Here is a 20,976-nt window from a genome sequence, read left to right as displayed (position 1 = left end):
TCCCATGAGGCATTGCAAGCTGTTGACAGTTAAAAGCATGACTCCCAAAGGCACGATGGGAGTTGTAGTTTCGCAACAGCTGGGGGGCCACAGGTTGAACACCCATGGGTTAAAGTGTCTTCCAAAATTGGTGTTTTTGTTTGTCCTTATATTGGAAAAATGGTTCCTTATCCCATCACTGCCCATGTATTGGATATTACATGAAGTGCATTCACTAGGTATATAATGAACCTAGTGTGACAGTTGACAAGCTGTGTGATGGTTGAGGAAAAACCATTTGAACATGATGGTATATTGTGGGGATCATCCAAATGACCACAGCACGAACACCTGGTGGCTTCAGAAATGTACATGCCAGTGGTGTTAAGTCATGTGTGTGTGTAGATGGATTTGTGGCCTACAAACTAGGGAATACCATGTTTTCATATGGTAGGTGCCCTTCTGGCTATGTATCTAACTCAATAACCCAACACCGTCCTGTAACTGTCATCGCTATATAAGATAGTAGGGTGTCTGGATATGATGTGTTCAATTTCCTGGAATTGTAAATTATAACACATGGAAAATCCAAGTAAATTAGTAGACCTTTTCTGCCTAAGGGATTGATTTGTCAACAAATTCATCCTACACAAATTTCTAGCATGTTCCAATGAGGCTGCCTCCTTGTCACAATAGGCCAGGCTAGAGCAATTACTTCTGGCTCAAATAAATTGTCCTCGTGGGATAGCCCTGATGGTATGAGAGGGTGACAACTAGGCGCATGTAGAAGTGCATTTTTAGATGTAGGTTTCCTATATGAACGCACTGTCACGGTCTTGTCCTGACGAGAACCAGACAACAAGTACTGTAATTGTGTCATGGTTAATCTTCTATAGGAAGTAATCTTCCTCTGTTTGAAAACCTCTCTTCATGTGTTCAGACTAAGAGGCCAGTCACTTCCACCTGTTTTTGTTTTTTTTAATAACCTCTCCTCTAAATATGGCTCCACCCCAGGCCCTATCAGGGAACCCTATATTAACCTGTGCACTGCAAGCCAGAGGTGCTGATCAGTCCTAAGGTCCACTACCTAGCGATGCACTTCCGACTCTTACGGAGTGCACCTGTCACCTGGTCGTGGTTGGCCTGACAAATTGATCTCAACATGATGTTCCTCTGATGTAAACCTTAATTTAGGGGGTTGTTATTCAAATAAATTAGGAATTTGGTACTACGGTACTGGGTAGGCCACATTTCACAATAAAGAACAGGTCCTCAATGTACCGAAAGTATGCAGTAATTGAGTCCCTGTGGGTGTTACATGTGTTGTAGACATGCTGTTCCTCCCACCACCCCATGTATAAATTAGCATAGGTGGAGGAGAATATAGCACCCATGGAGACCTCTCGTTTTTGTACATACCATTTCTCATTAAAGAGAAAATTGTTGTGCTGTAGGAGAAAAGATATTCCTTCTAGGATGAACCACTTGAGTTCAGTAGAGTATTCCGCATAAAGATCTATATGATTTTTAAGTGATTTGAATACCAGAGCCTAGGGTGTGCTGAAATCCAGGGACCTAGCATGACAGGTTAGCCACTTCTTTTTCTCACTCCAGGGAAAATCCACAAACACTTTTATGGTGTGTTTGGTATCTCTCAAATGAGAGGGTATTCTATTGACAAGAGTTTGTAATAGGGTGTCCATCAAATCACCACGGCGTTTACCAAGGGATCAAATGTTCAAAACAATGGGTCTATCCTGGAGTGGAACACTGGCTTTATGTGTTTTAGGAAGGTGATGAAAAATTAGAGCAACTGGATGAGAGGGTACACATCTCTTTGCCCGATTATGATCAAGGATTGCTATAGACACATCCTCTCTCACAATTAAATCCAAATGCTCCCTGCATCCCTGAGTGGGGTCTGAAAGTTCATCAGAGAGTTGTCACAATGCCTCATTAAGATAATCAGAATAGTTTATTATAACCTTAGCTCCTCCCTTGTGGATGTAGACTGAGTCAAATGTGTCAAATGTCATCCTGATGTTAGCACTCTTCCCAACCAATGCTACAGTCAATGTCAATGAGATTAAAGCCCAATATACACTATTAGATTTTCTGCCGATTTTTGTCTTCAGATTTACCAAGACCATGTAGTGCAAGGGTCTGCCTGATTGCATACAAATTGAAACTCTTGACCTTTGACCTAATATTTTATGGTTTGAGTAAATATGAAGACAAAAATCTGCAGAAAATCTAATAAAATGTATGGGGCTTTAGGTTCTGGAGAGGGTTTTGGTGGCAATTCTTCAAAGGGTACATAGGCCTGCAGATCATTTCTAGACATGTGCATTCGTTTTCGTCCGAATGCATTTTCGTCCGAATTTCAGCTATTTTCGTTTTCATTTTGACAAACGATAATGAAACCACAGAATCCGAAAAACAAAAGATCCGACATAAATAAATGCTTTATTTTCGTTTTCATTGTTACAACAGTTCGATATAGAATAGGAGATTCGACGTGACTCTGACAATAACAATCTGAGTCTATAGAACCTGTGGTCAAATGTGCCTAACCTTATATTCGACAGAGAAAAAAGATTTGACAGAGAGAAAAGATTCTGCAAGTTATAGTCCTAAAAAGTGTTTGGGGACCTGGGTCCTGCCCCAGGGGACATGTATCAATGCAAAAAAAAGTTTTAAAAAACGCCGTTTTTTCGGGAGCAGTCATTTTAATAATGATTAAAGTGAAACAATAAAAGTGTAATATTCCTTTAAATTTCATATGGGGGGGGGGGGGGGTGTCTATAGTATGCCTGTGAAGGGGCGCATGTTTCTGGTGCTTAGAACTGTCCCTGCACAAAGTGTCATTTATGCAGGAAAAAAGTCCTTTAAAATCACTCGCAGCTATTATGAATTGTCGGTTCTGTAATACAGAGAACACTCATTGAAAGTCATTGATAAAAAAATAAAAATAAATAAAAAAAGCATGGGGGTCTCCCAAATTCAATTACCAGGCCCTTCAGATCTGGTATGGATATTAAGGGGAACCCCGCGTCAAATTTAAAAGAAAATTACGTGGGGGTCCCCTTAAAAATCCATACCAGACCCTTTATCCGAGCACGCAACCTGGCAGGCCGCAGGAAAAGAGGGGGGGATGAGAGAGCGCCCCCCCTCCCTCCTGAACCATACCAGGCCACATGCTCTCAACATTGGGAGGATGCTTTGGGGGTCTGTGACCCCTCAAAGCATCTTGTCCCCATGTTGATGAGGACAAGGGCCTCATCCCCACAACCCTGGCCGGTGGTTGTGGGGGTCTGCGGGCGGGGGGCTTATCAGAATCTGGAAGCCCCCTTTAACAAGGGGACCCCCATATCCCGCCCCCCCCTGTTTGAAATGGTAAGGGGGTACAAAAGTACCCCTACCATTTCACAAAGAAAGTGTAAAAAATAGTTAAATAAAACAAATACACTTTTGAAAAATTCCTTTATTAAAAATAAAAAAAAAATAAAAAAAAAGATTCCAGCCGTGGTAATCCACTCTTGCTATCCAGCGACGGACGATCATCTCTCCGGGGGCCAGCGATGGCTCATCTGAATCAGCGCAGCGAATCCATCCATCTTCTCTCTCCACAGAGGAGACACTGCGGAGATTCCGGCGCCGTGACGTTTGTTATATGTGGAGGGCGGGGCCACCCATCACCTGACCCCCCCTCTGACACAAGGGGAAACCCGGGGTTCCCCGTGACGTATGGGTGACCCCGCACCCCTCTGATGTAACACAGGCAGGTTTCCGTTACATCAGAGGGAGGCGGGTCACCCATAAGTCACGGGGAAGCCCGGGTTTCCCCTTGCGTCAGAGGGGGGCGGGGTCAGGTGACGGGTGGCCCCGCCCTCCGCATATAACAAACGTCAGGCCGCCGGAATCCCTGCAGTGTCTCCTCAGTGGAGACAGAAGATGGATGGATTCACTGCGCTGATTCAGATGAGCCATCGCTGGACCCCGGAGAGATGATCATCCGTCGCTGGATAGCAAAGGGGCTTCCAGATTCTGATAAGCCCCCCGCCCGCAGACCCTCACAACCACCGGCCAGGGTTGTGGGGATGAGGCCCTTGTCCTCATCAACATGGGGACAAGGTGCTTTGAGGGGTCACAGACCCCCAAAGCATCCTCCCAATGTTGAGGGCATGTGGCCTGGTAAGGTTCAGGAGGGAGGGGGGCCTCTCTCTCGTCCCCCCCTCTTTTCCTGCGGCCTGCCAGGTTGCGTGCTCGGATAAAGGGTCTGGTATGGATTTTTAGGGGGACCCCCACGTCAATTTTTTTTTAAATTGGACGCAGAGCTCCCCTTAATATCCATACCAGACCTGAAGGGCCTGGTAATTGAATTTGGGGGACCCCCACACTTTTTTTAAAATTTATTTTTATTTTTTTATCAATGACTTTCAATGAGTATTCTCTGTATTACGGAGCCGACAATTCATAATAGCTGCGAGTGATTTTAAAGGACTTTTTTTCCTGCATAAATGACACTTTGTGCAGGGACAGTTCTAAGTACCAGAAACATGCGCCCCTTCACATGCATACTATAGACACCCCCCCCCCCCGTATGAAATTTAAAGGAATATTACACTTTTATTGTTTCACTTTAATCATTAAAATCACTGCTCCCGAAAAAAATCACTGCTCCCCGAAAAACTGCCATTTTTAAAACTTTTTTTTGCATTGATACATGTCCCCTGGGGCAGGACCCGGGTCCCCAAACACTTTTTAGGACAGTAACTTGCAAATTAGCCTTTAAAATTAGCACTTTAGATTTTGAACGTTGGAGTCCCATAGACTTTAATAGAGTTCTAAAGTTCACACGAAGTATGCTATATAGTATCTCCGTCGAATCTTCTTTATACATTCGACAGACACCATAAGCCTTCAAAGACAGATTCGACCTTAATTCATGTGGATTTTCAGACTAATGCAATTTTTGAACGAAAAACTAAATAAATAAAAACGAATTTCGGGAGTAACTAAATAAATGAATTTTTCAGACGAAAACGAAATTCCGAAACGAAATATTTTACTCTGCACATGTCTACCAATTTTAGTGTTGTGGGTTTAGTAACACTTTAAAATTATCAATCAAAAGAAAAAAACACATGGTAATACAAAGAATGAATTTTTCTACTTGAATCTACCCTTAAGTAGGGATGAGCCGAACACCTCCCTGTTCGGTTCGCACCAGAACCTGCGAACAGACCTAAACTTCGTGTGAACTTTAGAACCCTATTGAAGTCTATGGTTCTCGAACGTTCACAATCTAAAGTGCTCATTTTAAAGAGTAATATGCAAGTTACTGTCCTAAAAAGTGTTTGGGGACCTGAGTCCTGCCCCAGAGGACATGGATCAATGCAAAAAAAGTTTTAAAAATGGCAGTTTTTTCAGGAGCAGTGATTTTAATAATGATTAAAGTGAAACAATAAAAGTGTAATATTCCTTTAAATTTCGTAGCTGGGGGGTATCTATAGTATGCCTGTGAAGGGGCGCATGTTTCTGGTGTTTAGAACTGTCCCTGCCCAAAGTGTAGTTTGTGCAGGAAAAAAAGTCTTTTAAAATCACTTGCGGCTAAATTGTCGGCTCCCTGTAATACAGAGAACACTCAATGAGTGTTCTCTGTATTAGCCGACAATTCATTTATTCATTGATAAAAAAAAAAGCGTGGGGGTTCCCCTAAATTCAATTACCAGGCCCTTCAGGTCTGACATGGATATTAAGGGGAACCCCGTGTCAAATTTAAAAACAAAATTGACGTGGGTGTCCCCCTAAATATCCATACCAGACCCTTCAGGTCTGATATGGATATTAAGTGGAACCCAGCATCAAATTTAAAAAAAAATTGACGTGGGGTCCCCCTAAAAATCCATACCAGACCCTTTATCCGAGCATGCAACCTGGCAGGCCGCAGGAAAAGAGGGGGGGACGAGAGAGCGGCCCTCCCTCCCTCCTGAACCATACCAGGCCACATACCCTCAACATTAGGAGGATGCTTTGGGGGTCTGTGACCCCTCAAAGCACCTTGTCCCCATGTTGATGAGGACAAGGGCCTCATCCTCATAACCCTGGCCGGTGGTTGTGAGGGTCTGCAGGTGGGGGGCTTATCAGAATCTGGAAGCCCCCTTTAACAAGGGGACCCCCAGATCCCGCCCCCCCTGTTTGAAATGGTAAGGGGGTACAAAAGTACCCCTACCATTTCACAAAGAAAGTGTAAAAATGGTTAAATAAGACAAACACACTTTTGAAAAATTCCTTTATTAAAAATAAAAAAAAGATTCCAGCGGTGCTAATCCACTCTTGCTATCCAGCAACTGATCTCCGGGGTCCAGCGATGGATGATCATATCCAGCGACGGGGTATCTCTCAGTCCAGCGCTGTCCATACATCCGTCTTCTGTCTCCAGTGCGGAGACACTGCGGAGATCCCAGAGCTGACGTTTCTTATATTAGGAGGGCAGGGCCACCCGTCACCTGACCCCGCCCCTCTGACGCTGGAGAGGGAAGCCAGGGGTTCCCCAGTGACGTGTGGGTGACCCGCCCCCTCTGATGTAACGCAGGTTTCCGTTACATCAGAGGGGGCGTGGTCACCCATACGTCACTGGGGAACCCCTAACTCCCTTCACCAGCATCAGAGGGGCGGGGTCAGGTGACGGGTGGCCCCGCCCTCCTAATATAAGAAATGTCAGTGCTGGGATCTCCGCAGTGTCTCCGAACTGGAGACAGAAGATGGATGTATGGACAGTGCTGGACTGAGAGATCCCCCGTCGCTGGATATGATCATCCATCGCTGGACCCCGGAGATTCGTCACTGGATTGCAAGAGTGGATTAGCACCGCTGGAATCTTTTTTTTTATTTTTTTTATTTTTAATAAAGGAATTTTTCAAAAGTGTGTTTGTCTTATTTAACCATTTTTACACTTTCTTTGTGAAATGGTAGGGGTACTTTTGTACCCCCTTACCATTTCAAACAGGGGGGGGCCGGGATCTGGGGGTCCCCTTGTTAAAGGGGGCTTCCAGATTCTAATAAGCCCCCCGCCCGCAGACCCTCACAACCACCGGCCAGGGTTGTGAGGATGAGGCCCTTGTCCTCATCAACATGGGGACAAGGTGCTTTGAGGGGTCACAGACCCCCAAAGCATCCTCCCAATGTTGAGGGTATGTGGCCTGGTACGGTTCAGGAGGGAGGGGGGCCGCTCTCTCATCCCCCCCTCTTTTCCTGCGGCCTGCCAGGTTGTGTGCTCGGATAAAGGGTCTGGTATGGATATTTAGGGGGACCCCACGTCAATTTTTTTTTTTCATTTGACACGGGGTTCCCCTTAATAGCCATGTCAGACCTGAAGGCCTGGTAATCGAATTTAGGGGAACCCCCGCACTTTTTTTTTTTTTTTTTATCAATGAATGAATGAATTGTAATCTAATACAGAGAACATTCATTGAGTGTTCTCTGTATTACGGGGAGCCGACAATTTAGCCACAAGTGATTTTAAAAGACTTTTTTTCCTGCACAAATTACACTTTGTGCAGGGACAGTTCTAAGCACCAGAAACATGCGCCCCATTCACAGGCATACTATAGATACCCCCCAGCTACGAAATTTAAAGGAATATTACACTTTTATTGTTTCACTTTAATCATTATTAAAATCACTACTCCTGAAAAAACGTCAGTTTTTAAAACTTTTTTTGCATTGATCCATGTCCCCTGGGGCAGGACCCAGGTCCCCAAACACTTTTTAGGACAGTAACTTGCATATTACCCTTTAAAATGAGCACTTTAGATTTCTCCCATAGACTTATATAGGGTGTTCCGGCTTTTTGAATTTGCTGCGAACAGCCCAAACTGTTCACTGTTCGCTGAACAGGCGAACAGGCAATGTTCGAGTAGAACATGAGTTTGACTCGAACTCGAAGCTCATCCCTACCCTTAAGTAGTATATATAGAAAATCTTCTTTAAAACAAAGCTTACTCCACATCATTGATGTACCACTTCAGCTCTATGAACACCAGTCAAAGCCCCTGTCACTAAATAAAATGGTTAGCTTACAGTCCTGTATACACCTTGCGTTTGCTTTGCTTTGCTATGGCTTTGCTTCAAAATGTTACCCCATGTAGCGTTAGGGCTAGGTTACACTTGATTCAAAACATGGCTTCAGACACGCTTTGTTAAAGTTCTCTGAACAGAAGTCAAAGCTCCTGTCACTAAATAAAATGGTTATTTTACAGTCCTGTTTACACCTTACTTTTGCTTGGTGCTTCGATGAGGCTTTGGTGGGGCATCGATGAGGCTTCGGTGGAGCTTTGATGGGGCTTCGATGGGGCTTTAGTGGGGCTTCAAGCGAGCTTTGCCATAGACTTTTATGGAGGCTTTAAAGACGCTTTGAAGCAGCCACATGGGATATAATTAAATCATTTTTGAAGCGAACCAGAAGCAAAGCAAAGCAAAGCAAAAGCAGGTGTAAACAGGACTACAAGCTAACCATTTTATTTAGTGACAGGGGCTTTGACTAGTGTTCAGAGAGCTTTAACAAAGCCTTTCCAAAGCCATGATTTGAAGCAAGTGTAAATGTGTGTTTTGAAGCCAAAGCAAGTGTAAATGAGCCCTTATGCATCCTCCCCCCCCCCCCCCCCCCCTTAAGCCAGACTATAAGAATCACTAGAGGAATCCAACTAGCAGGTATAATCAGGATGACAAATAAATTTCATTTTTAACGGAGCTTAATTATATAGTCAAGCATCTACAATTAAAGTGAAACTTCACTCTTTCAAACAAAATTGAATATATATTTTTTTCTTTATTTAAACAACAATATCAAGTCAACATTCCGTTAAATACAATATCAACTTAAATGTTCCATAACATACAGTAGGTATCTAATTCATCAATTTCATCACTGCATAAAATTATATGATATTTCCCTACATCCTGGCCCACTCCACTAGTACTTTCCTTTCCCTTTTTCTCCCTTTCCCCAAAAAAAAAAAACCCTTCTCAATTTCCCTTCCGACCCCTTTTCCCTCTCACCTTGTTCCGCCCCCTCCTCCTCCCCCACCAACAAACGGACTCGACACATTCTGGGGGATGAAAATTGAATATTTTTATTTATAATATATTTTTAAATGTGTTCAGTTAATCCCTGGTTTCCAGGCTTAGGCGAATAATGTCATACATCCCAGGAGTCTCCAGGAAGGGAAGGAGGAGGTGCTTTCTCAGCTAAGCACACCCTCCAGCCTAGATACCAGAGCTAAAGGAAGATTTATTCCAAGAAGTAAATGCTACATGACTCATCTGCCCTTTATCAAGATGTCAACAGCCAGCAATGCTGGGGGGGTGTTTCTCAAAGTTATTTCTCAGCATAATTAAGCACGGAGACATGAATGGATGGGTGAGTTTGCTTTGACTATTAAAATAGAATGAAATTGTGTTTTTTGTTTGTGGTGCTCAGATGCAGTCTAGTTTAGACACTTTAACCAAATGCCGACCAACGCACGACAATATACATAAGCACAATGACACGGCTGGGCAAATGGGCGTACAGGTACCTCCCCTTAAAAATGTGTCGTGTGCTCCATGGCTGTGACCGCCGGGTTCTCTTTGATCGTGTCACTGATGGAAGAACGGGGAGATGCCTTTGTAAACATTTCCCTGTTCTGCCTAGTGACATGACAGGGATCACTGCTCCCTGTCATTGGGAGCAGTGATCGCTGTCATGTGAGTAGTAGCCCATCTCCCCCACAGTTATAATCACTCCCTAGGACACACCTAACCCCTTGATCACCCCTTAGTGTTTAACCCCTTCCCTGTCAGTGTCATTTGAACAGTAATCTGTGCATTTTTATAGCACTGATCGCTGTATAAATGACTATAGTCCCGAAATAGTGTCAAAAATGTCCGATGTGTCCGCCATAATGTTGCAATCATGATAAAAATTGCAGGTGACCACCATTACTAATTAAAAATTATAATAAAAATGTCATAAAACTATCCCCTATTTTGTAGACGCTATAACTTTTGCACAAACCAATCAATATAAGCTTATAGCCTTTTTTGTTTTAATAAAAATACGTAGAAGAATATATATCGGCCAAAACTGAGGAAAAAATATGTTTTTTTACATATTTTTGGAGATATTTATTATAGCAAAAAGTAAAAAATATTGCTTTTTTTTCAAAATTGTCGCTCTTTCTTTGTTTATAGCACAAAAAATAAAAAACACCAAGGTGATCAAATACTGCCAAAAGAAAGCTCTATTTGTGGGGAAAAAAGGATGTCAATTTTGTTTGGGTGCAACTAAACACGACGGCGTAATTGTCATTTAAAGCGATGCAGTGCCGTATCGTAACAAGTGCTCTGGTAGGGAAGGGGGTAAATCCTTCCGGGGGCTGAAGTGGTTAGGCTGCTATCAGAGGCAAATAGGTCAGAGGAAAGAATATTTATAAAAGCATATATTTATTTCAATTTAATGTTCTTTAGATATGACTTTATTGCCATCTTTACATCTTTGTTACGGAAACTATAAATAAGAGGGTTTACCACTGGTGTCATTACTATGTAAATAACAGACAGTGCTTTATTAAGATTAAAGTCTGCACTGACGCTTGGCCTAAGATAAACAAAAGACACTGTCCCAAAAAATAGGAGAACAACAGTAAGATGAGAAGCACAAGTGGAGAATGCTTTAAATCTATCATTGATGGATGGAATTGTTAATATAGCCATTATAATACGGATATAGGTCCAGAGTGTTAGAGAGAAAGAAAACAAAACAATAGTGGAAGCCGTGAAAAAATTTAAAGTCTGCAGTTTGCTTGTGTTATAACACGATAACTGCAAAAGTGGGAAAAGGTCACAAAAGAAATGCTGAATATTTTGGCCACAGAACTTTAAATTTGCGATTATAAAAGTGGCTATCAAGTTTGGAATAAAGCTGCCCATCCAACAAGCCATAACTAGATACCAACACACAGGTCGTCTCATGATGCTGTTATATAGCAAGGGGTTGCAGATTGCCGTATAGCGGTCATAAGACATAACCGCTAGAAGGAAACACTCTGTTGAGCCTAAACAGAAGAACAGATAAAATTGGGTGATGCAGCCATTGAATGATATGATTCTGTTCTTTTCAATGAGTATAACTAAAAGTTTCGGTATTGTGACAGATGTGTAAAGAATCTCTATAAAAGACAAGTTGGCTATGAAGAAATACATTGGACTGCTGAGATGCTGGTCAACACAGACCATGAATATTATGATCATGTTTCCAGTGACAGACAAAATATACATGATCATAATAATTCCAGACATACTCCACTGCCACTGAAACACGGGAAATCCTAGCAAAATAAAATCTTTAAAATAAATAGACATATTCTCTCGGTTCTCCATTTGGAAGAAATCCTGCAAACAGAAATGTGATTATTACTCTCAGTATCAAATATGATATCCTATTCTATATTGACGCTAAAATATTATAAAGTTGTTGCACATTTCATCAAGCAAACATTTTTAAGCCTTGCCAGTGACTCTACGCAGAAGTTTTTTTATGGCTAGGTGGAGAATGTGGCTGTAGGACTTAGTCAGTGTTAGCTGGTTTACCAAGAGCTTAAAGTGGTTCTATAGGCAGAAGTTTTTTTTACCTTAATACATTCCTTGCTTTATGGGAAAAAAACCTTCTGGGTGCTGCTCCCCTGCCAGCTCCCCACCTTATACCTTCCTGAGCCCCATCTCTACCCAGCGATGTGCACAGCTGGCTGTCATATGTGTGTAGTGTATTGTGGTTGTGATATACATATATATATATATATATATATATATATATATATATATATATATATATATAAAAACCACACAGCTAGTGAGCCAATTAGGAGAGAGCTCTGCTCTGTGTGTGAATGGACAATGTCCATTCACAGTGCCCCCATAACAAGAGGCTTGGGAGAGGAACGGACAGTGCCAGCCGGCAGGAATGAATGATAGGATGGATATAAATTTGTTTTTGAAATACATACATTTCCCTTTGGGATTTATATAGTACATTTTTCTGTTTTGTGCTCCTTTTTATTTTCAGAATGCTTATCTCCCTTTCCTTCACACTGGCTTCGGCCGAAACGTGTTAAAATTATGTGTATTGTATGCTGCTATTGTGCCAAATAAAATTGTTATAAGTTTTGAGTTGCTTGCGATTTCTTCTATTATAGATGCATAGTGAACTACACAGCCAGTGCACCAAGTCCACTCATCAACTTCCATACAGCAGGAGAGCTTGGGTGAGTCTTTTCCCAAATTTGGAAAAATTTAATTGATTTTGAATGGAATTCAATTCAAAGGCAATTAAATTCAAATTCAAATGGAATTCAAATTTGAATCGATTCAAATGTATTCTATTCGAAATTAGAATTTTAGAAGATGGTTATATACATTCTATTTCATTCTATTCTATTTTTTTTCTACTCTATTATTTTATTTTCTATCTATTCTATTCTTTTATTTTATATTATATAATATTATATCCTTTTCTATTCTGTTTGCGTTAACATTTATTCTATTTGGAATTAAAATAACGGAGCATGGTTATATTGTTATATTCTTTCTATTCTATTTTATTATTTTCTATTGTTTATTCTAGTATATATGATTATTTTCTTTTCTAGTCTATTTTATTTTCTATTCTATTTTTTTCTATTCTATTCAAAATTAGAATTTCAGAAGATGGTTATATACTTTCTATTCTATTTGATTGTTTTTTTTTCTATTCTTCTCTTTTCTATTCTAGTCAATTCTACTCTTTAAATTGTATTTTCTATTATTTTCTATTCTATTCCTTTATTTTCTATTCGTTTGTGTTCTCTTCTTAAATTTGAATTTGATTTGAAAATGATTTTAATTAGATTAGAAAACTATTCAAATGCAAATGTTGACCAAAATACATTTTTTATTTAGGATTAATTTAAATGTGTTACTATTGTAATTCAGAAATTCGGATACATCCAAATTTCCGAATAACGAAAACTAAAAAAGCGGCAGATATCCAATCAGGTTTGCTCTGTGCTATTGTACCTTTAGGATCACTTTAAACATGAGGCCAGTTAAAGTATATGGAAACCCAAAAAAATATATATATATTGCAACTTACCAGTCCTTAGGTAGGCAGCCTCGTTTGTTTTCTTTTTTTCATGCTATGAACATTTTCTGCAAGTTAAGTAAAACACTGGTTGATCCCAATAGAACTTCATTATTCTTGTAATTTCCTGTGTACTGATCTGAAATCTCAAACATTTTTATAAGCTTTGTCAGCTATCTATTGGGAATGTTAAAAAAAACCCTCCTCCATATCTAACAGAAGTGTTTGTAGTCCAATGCCACTTATATACGAGTATACACACACATTTCAGTCCAACTAGTGAAGTACATTTAATGGCTTTTTTCCCGCTTTTATTCAAAAGAAAAGTAAAAAAAAAAAAACACACAGGCTGCTGTTACAGGAGTTTTCAGCTTTACAACTACCAAACCGAAATTTTCCAGTCCCCTGGTCAACACCTGTTTTCTCCACTTAGAACAGACATCTCAGAGCTCCTCAACCTGCATAAGCCCTGGTTCACACCAGTGCACTTTGACAGTTAGCATGGCAAGTCACACCCCATTGCCGGCAATGGAGTAATTTAAATCATTGCGAAAAAGGTTCCTACACTACCTTTTTGCAAACAAATTTAGACTTACGTTGCCTTCTATTAAATTAAGTCATAAGCGAGCGGCTTTGAAATCGTGCTAAAGCAGAGCAATTTCAAAGCTGCACTGGTGTGAACCAAGGCTTGGTGAAAACCCTGGATAACATCTAACCCTTCTGACACAGTGACAAGGTGCAAAACTGTTACAGCATAAAAAATAAGTGAATTAAAGAAAACAGTGAAGCTCATATCCAAAATGGGGTTCGTGTTAAAGCGGTTCTGCACACATTTATTTTTTTCTTCTCATGTTACAAGTATTATCAGTCTAACGTTAAATTCACTTGTTAGGTGTCTGTCCGGCATCCATGTCCGTTTTTTCATAAAATCTGCATATTTAAAAGGAAAACAACTGAATTGTCATTTTGCTTGTGGGCATTTGAAGCCCACAAGCAATCACTTCCTTGTTCCCTTACGTTATAACTACCAGCAAGCCTCGCTGGTTCCCACGCATGCGCACTGGCAACAGCGCCGAGCGGTGTAAACAACTCACGTCCATCAAATCAAGCGAGATTTCGCGTCGGCTGTCCACACTGACTCCTGGGATGAATGACACCAGATCCCAGGAGACAGTACGGCACTCAAAGGAAATGATGCAGATACCCGCACAGACCCGCCCACAGCCACAGACACAGAGGCATGTGTGGATAGACCGAGCCAGCAATTAAAGGGTACCATAGCAACAAAAAGAAAAGGCCATTTAGCACTCTTTGACATATAAGGAAAACAATGACATAAAGTAAAATAAGGGTGTGCAGGTCTGCTTTAACATAAACTCAAATTAACCAGAATGGTGTAAAATATAGATAATCCAGACCAGAAACAGTTAAACAAAATAAAGGTGAAAAGTACCCCAAAAAAAAAGTTGAGCTCTGTTATATTTGAAACCATTTGTCTTCAAGGGAAAAAGAAAAAAGGAGAGGAAGAGGGGGAGGGTCTCAAAAAAAGCAAAGTGTAACATCAACTTTCACCTCCTAAGAAAATCAGGGACTTTAAATGTGCCAAAATGAGGAAAAAAGGACAAAAAATAGACTCCATAAACTGTATATTTATTAAATTCTTATTAAACAGTCATCAATGATAACCATAAACCACTGATGTAAAGATAAATGCCCAGCCTCCACAGGGTACAGAGAACTAGAGGACATGTACATATATGAATGGCGAGTTAAATCTCTTTATGTTTGGCCTGTCTCCCAGCATAAAGCAGGGACAGGAGAAAAAAAAAGGGGCACTCAAACCCATAGATATCAAGGTGGTTAAAAAGGAGCATCAACTAAATAATAAATTGAGGAATTCCCCATAGGTCGCATCATCTTGACAACTTTCTTGTGCATTTTCCCACAGTTGCACTTATGAAGGCGAATGTATAATGAAGAGGTGGCTTTTTATTGACTTGGTTAGTATCAAGGCCGATGTTATGCCTACATTTAAAAAAAGGATCAAGGTCTTCACCTAGTAACTTAAAGCTTTTAAGTTTAACTTCTATAGTAGGGAAGAGACCTCAGGTTTTGTAGGACCACATACAAGAGAATCTATTAACATACATATCATAAGTGATAGCCAACGTGGACTCATAAAACAGTGAAGTTGTAATACAAAACTGGATGTTCTGGTAGATTGTAGACTTAAAAACGGCATGCAAAGCCAACTTCAGTTTCTAGAGCTATAAAGATACTTTATTGTATAAGAAGAGGTATGGATTTAAGAGAGATAGGAATTGTATTCCCCTGTATGAGGCATTAGTAAGACATATTCTTGTATATGCAGCTTAATTTTGGGCACCAGTTTACACAAATGATGCAGCAAAACTGGAGAGAGTACAGAGAATGGCAACTAAACTAATATGGGGAATGGACACTCTCAGCTGTGAGGAAAGATTACCTCCTTCCTTGAGAAGAGACATTTAACCTTTTCTCTGACATGGACTTAACACTTATGGTGAAACAAAACTGTTTGCAGTTGGCCAGATCACACTGATCTACAAATTTTGAGAAATTATCGGCCGCCGAGATAAAATGTGCTAATTCTTACATTTTTTGATCAGATGAATTAGAAAACAGGTGATAAAGGTGCTGGTTGGCTAGAGATTCATACATAGGGGAGTATATTGCCTACAAGGGAGGGTGGTGTCTGATAATCATAATAATGATCATAATGCCTCATACCTTCTCGACAAAGTATGGTAGAACAATGAAAATGGTTCATGAAAATCTTTCCACATGGAAGTGTATAAAATCTTCACTTTGAGACTAAAGATTATTACCTAACTGTAATTCATTGTTCTTTTATTGCAAAATACATTTGTCTTTAAACAACACAGATAACTTCTGCTACATTTGTGGCGAGGTTACATGTTGCATCTCAAACGTGCAATATGATGGCAGTGGTAAAAAAAGGCATAACAACTATATTTTGGATGCAAAATAAGGAATCAGGACAAGAGTTGGGCCCTTCATTATTGTTGCATTACATGTGCAACTTATCTGCGTCACTGGCTAAACAAGAAGAAAAAGTCCATGCCTTTCACAGTCCCAATGGTGTGGAGGAAGCATGAAACTGTTACATGAAAAAAACAGTAAATGAATGGAAAGTTATGTTATTGGTATTAATAAAAAGATACATTCATAATGATTGGTGTGGAACCGTTCTTAATGCTATATCACATTTTGCAGAAAAGTTATGGCGCACACCCCCTTTGTAATTATGAATTGTTTTGATGTAATTTTGACCTGAAGATGTATGTTGGAAACTGGAGCCAATTAATTCTCAAGACTCAATTTTCCTTTATTAGTGACTGAATTCTAGTAAAATTTAATTTCTAAAGCTTCTTTCTTGTAGAAATGAATGGAAAGTTATGTTATTGGTATCAATAAAAAGATACATTCATAATGATTGGTGTGGAACCGTTCTTAATGCTATATCACATTTTGCAGAAAAGTTATGGCGCACACCCCCTTTGTAATTATGAATTGTTTTGATGTAATTTTGACCTGAAGATGTATGTTGGAAACTGGAGCCAATTAATTCTCAAGACTCAATTTTCCTTTATTAGTGACTGAATTCTAGTAAAATTTAATTTCTAAAGCTTCTTTCTTGTAGACCAGTGTCATTAGGGCTATTGCAACTGCATTATCTTCTGCTATAAGCCGATGGCAGCTCCAACCATGAACTTATAACAGAAGGATCCTCTAAACCAGTTATGACGAACCTATGGCACGCCAAGCCCTCTCTGTGGGCACACCAGGGGAACCCCTCAGCCAGGCAGTCACTTGCACTGACGGTGCAGGCCTGGAGGATCCATCTCCCTTCCTTGCATCAGTGCCAGTGACGTTGGTAGAGGGTTTGCAGCCAGTTATGTTTTCCCATGTGCGATGTTTAGGGGCTGTAAAATTCTTCTTCCACTGCACCGACACTGTTCTGTAGCTTATTGCCTCCCCTGGACCCCTATACCTCTGGTAAGGCATTCGGCATTCCTTTCTGCTGGCACCCTATTCCAGCTCCCCCTGCTCCAGGACGACTTTAGTTCAGTCTGTCTCTCTGGTGCAGCCTGTAAAACAGCGGAGGGGGAGGGGAGGGGCTGTGCTCAGAGCAGATCATCCATGGCCATGGGGAGAGGTTGCAGTGGCTGCTAGCTGACCTCCCGGCAGTGGGAATATTGAGGAGCGGCTGGATGGCGGGGACTGATACAATACTGCCCGGGGAGAGCTGGGCGATGAGACCATGGAAAGGTAAGGAGGAGGATGGATCCTCCGATCTACATTGTACTGTGTGTGAGGGATGAGGATGTGAGTAGCGCAGGAAGTATGTGTCAGGTAGGTGAGTGCATGTGTCAGGTAGGTGAGTGTAATGGTCAGGTAGGTGAGTGCATGTGTCAGGTAGGTGAGTGTAATGGTCAGGTAGGTGAGTGCATGTTTCAGGTAGGAGAGTGTAATGGCCAGGTAGGTGAGTGCATGTGTCAGGCAGGTGAGTGTAATGGTCAGATAGGTGAGTCTAATGGTCAGGTAGGTGAGTGCATGGGTCAGATAGGTGAGTGTAATGATTAGGTAGGTGAGTGTAATGGTCAGTTAGATGAGTGCATGTGTCAGTTAGATGAGTGTAGTGGTCAGGTAGGTGAGTGCATGTGTCAGGTGGGGGAGTGTAATGGTCAAGTAGGTGAGTGTGTGTGTCAGGTAAGTGAGCGCATGTGTCAGGTAGCTGAGTGCATGTGTCAGGTAGGTGAGTATAATGGTCAGGTAGGTGAGTGCATGTGTCAGGTAGGTCAGTGTATGTTGGTGCAATGCATTCCTGAACCCTGATTTCTTAGCGAATCTGGCAGAATCGTACATTTTTGGTCCCTTGGAGCTCTCATTAGGAGGGATGATCAGTCCCATCCTCTTTACAGAGCCCCTGGTAGGTTTAATTCTGCGTTGGCACTTTGAAAGAAATAAGTTCGTTTTGCATTGCAGTTTGGGCACTTGGCCTCAAAAAGGTTTGCCATCACTGTTCTAGACCCTTTGCACTAATTAATCGCTGGGATCAGTGATTGTCATAGCCATCCATTAAAAACATTCCACCCCACCACCACCAATGCTTACCGCAGTGTGCCTAGTGTGTCACTGACCCTCCTCTCTGTGTGCTGTATTCTGATTCCCTCCCACTGTCATGTCACATGCCTGGGTCTCCTACAGTCTCCACTACTCTCCCTCCACTTACACTGGCAAAGATAATAGGTGGGCTGTGCAGGGGGTAATAGTGTGGTTACACAGCAGGGAAGATTGTGTTTGTTCAGCGTGACAATCTGAGGATCAGTAAATACAGTATTACATACAGTAAATACAGTATTTCTCATGTTTCCTGATCCCTTTACTTTCCTGAATGAATAAAAGAATGGTCAGTACTGAGCACTGTGGTGTTCATTCCTAACTAAAGATATAGTACACATGAATCGCATGAGGAGATTGAGGACTATGTATCTGTTTAGACCCATAGTATTTCCCCAAAGACCACCAGTAACACTAATGTAAAAAAAAAAACATAAAAAAAAAAAAAACATTATAACACACCCCCACAAATCACACGCACATATAGCATGCACATGTCCACTACACATGTGTTACAGTATGTGTTGGTTCATTGCTTGCAGAGCACTAACTCACTAAGTGTCCATTCACACCAGCAGATGTCCATTATGGGCCTCATAACATATACATGCTGGTATGCATTATGCTCCTGTACTGCAGTGCATTCTTACAACCCATCACAGTGCTTAATTTTTTACTGTACATTAATTCAAATCTATGAGCAGCAGCGCATTGCAACATGTTGACGCGTGTTGTAAGGAGCTGAATTTCCATAAAATGTACACCTGCATTAACAAAACTGTCTAAGGCTTAATGTACACAGGACGTTTTAAAACCTCTCATGAACAATGTAACTTGACAGATAGTAACCATCGTCTAAAAACGTCCGTTTTGTTGCGTTCACATGCCTCGTTTGCGTTTAGAAGCTTTTTTTTTTTTTTGCAAATTGTCAAAAATGTATCTTCATTAAAAACGCCTATGAACGAAACACGGCTAAACATGCGTTACCACGTTTACATGCATTTACAAGCTCTGTTACAAGCATTTGGCATTTCAAATGCCTCTGAACATCCATCCTGAACACATTTTTTGTTTTCCAAAAAATGCTTCAAAACTTACCTGTCTAGAAATGACTATAAACGACCCTGTGCACATGTACTGATAAGATAAGATAGAGGAGAGTTCAGGGGCAGCTGAAAAAAATGCTTAACTGCTCCTAAACATCCGTTTACCAGCAGCAGTGTACATGAAGCCTAGTTCTGAAAATATGTATGTAAAACAAATCTTACTATGCTAAAGGAAACTGCTCATGAAAGAAATATGAAGGCTGCCATTATTGGAATTTGCCTGGCAGTCATGCTGCTATCACTGTGGATTCAGTACTTCAATACAAGTACGCATTTCAGAAGTTCCAATTTCACTTGTGCTAGGTCAGTGATAAAAAAAATACTGAAGCCAGAGGAGCAGCATAGATCATGGCAAATAGCATTTTCAGATTGTGATTAACAATGACAAGCTTTATATATTTCTTCAATGAGTAGATTCTGAAACAAGTTGTACTATGTATTAAAAAAAAAAAATAGAAATGAAAGAATTTCTGACATACTCTACATCTATTTTAGTTCATAAATGTTTTAATTAGAGCCACAATCAAATCGAAGCCCCATTTTTACTACTCTTTGCAGCAGTAATAATAACAATAATACAAATATTAACAATAATAGATATTCATAAAATAATAATTATAATAATGCAAACTCAAAATGCATCAAAAATTGTAGTATGAGTGTAGTCATCATTAATAAATACAATTTAAATAATGCTACAGCTATTGCATTAATATTTGTAAAAAAAATAAAATAAAACAAGATCCAAGCAAAAAAAACATCAAAATGCAACATTTAAACAGTTTTTAAACTAAATTTGCATTTGCTCTTGGTGAAATTTTTATTTTTAAAAATTAAAATACTCCTTTAGCTGAAAAGTTCATTACTGTATTTTTTTTTTAACAGCATAGTAATTTTACCTGTCAAGATGTTAAATGTGTAGTGCATGGGGAATATCTCTAACTTTTTGGTTTGTCCATCTGATACAGATATTTGTGTCAGCATGACAAGTGTCTATCAACAAGGAGAGGACAGGCTGCTTCATCAACAAAACATCAACAAAACCCTCAATTCAAGTCAGCAGTTAACCAATAAATACTGTATATTCCCTAGATGACATCTGTGAATAACTGACATACATAATAATTACCACCTGTTGTCCTTCTGGGAGAATCACTCATTAACACCACAATTTTGATGTTAGATAATTATAAACAATCATTTTATTGTTATGCACATTTTAATGTGACAAATTGACAAACGGATATTTTAAGTACAGTAATATGCAGCCCCCCTCACTTATATATTTGTGGCCTTCAGTTTAAGAAATTGCAATGAATGAGTTCACAGACTATTCATAAAAACTACTAGCTATCTGGCATTAGGAAAATACATCAAGGACATCCCCTGCTGAAGCCAAAAATAAGTTACTGAATTTATATTAGGCGCTGTGCATTTGTGATCTTGGATTTACACACAAGATAATAATGGCTTTAAAACTACAGTATAAAGACTAGAGATATATTGTTGTGTTATGGAATTGGAATAAAAAAGAGCACATATACAATA

The 20,976-nt window shown here is 40.2% G+C and overlaps 1 long non-coding RNA gene across 1 annotated transcript; it reads right to left on the bottom strand.

Annotated features, from left to right (window-relative positions):
* Window positions 1-9,041: 9,041 nt before the first annotated feature.
* Window positions 9,042-20,454, bottom strand: LOC143939956 (uncharacterized). The gene is made up of 3 exons (XR_013263765.1): window positions 20,328-20,454; window positions 13,151-13,206; window positions 9,042-11,415 (listed from the first exon to the last, which is right to left on the bottom strand). It is a non-coding gene; the product is annotated as an uncharacterized LOC143939956 (long non-coding RNA).
* Between the last annotated feature and the right edge of the window lie 522 nt (window positions 20,455-20,976).

This window comes from Lithobates pipiens, unplaced genomic scaffold, assembly GCF_037356315.1.
Source record: "Lithobates pipiens isolate NorthernLeopardFrog02 unplaced genomic scaffold, aLitPip1_a1.2 Scaffold_3, whole genome shotgun sequence".
Classification (NCBI taxonomy): domain Eukaryota; kingdom Metazoa; phylum Chordata; class Amphibia; order Anura; family Ranidae; genus Lithobates; species Lithobates pipiens.
This window is presented reverse-complemented; position numbering and strand designations above follow the sequence as displayed.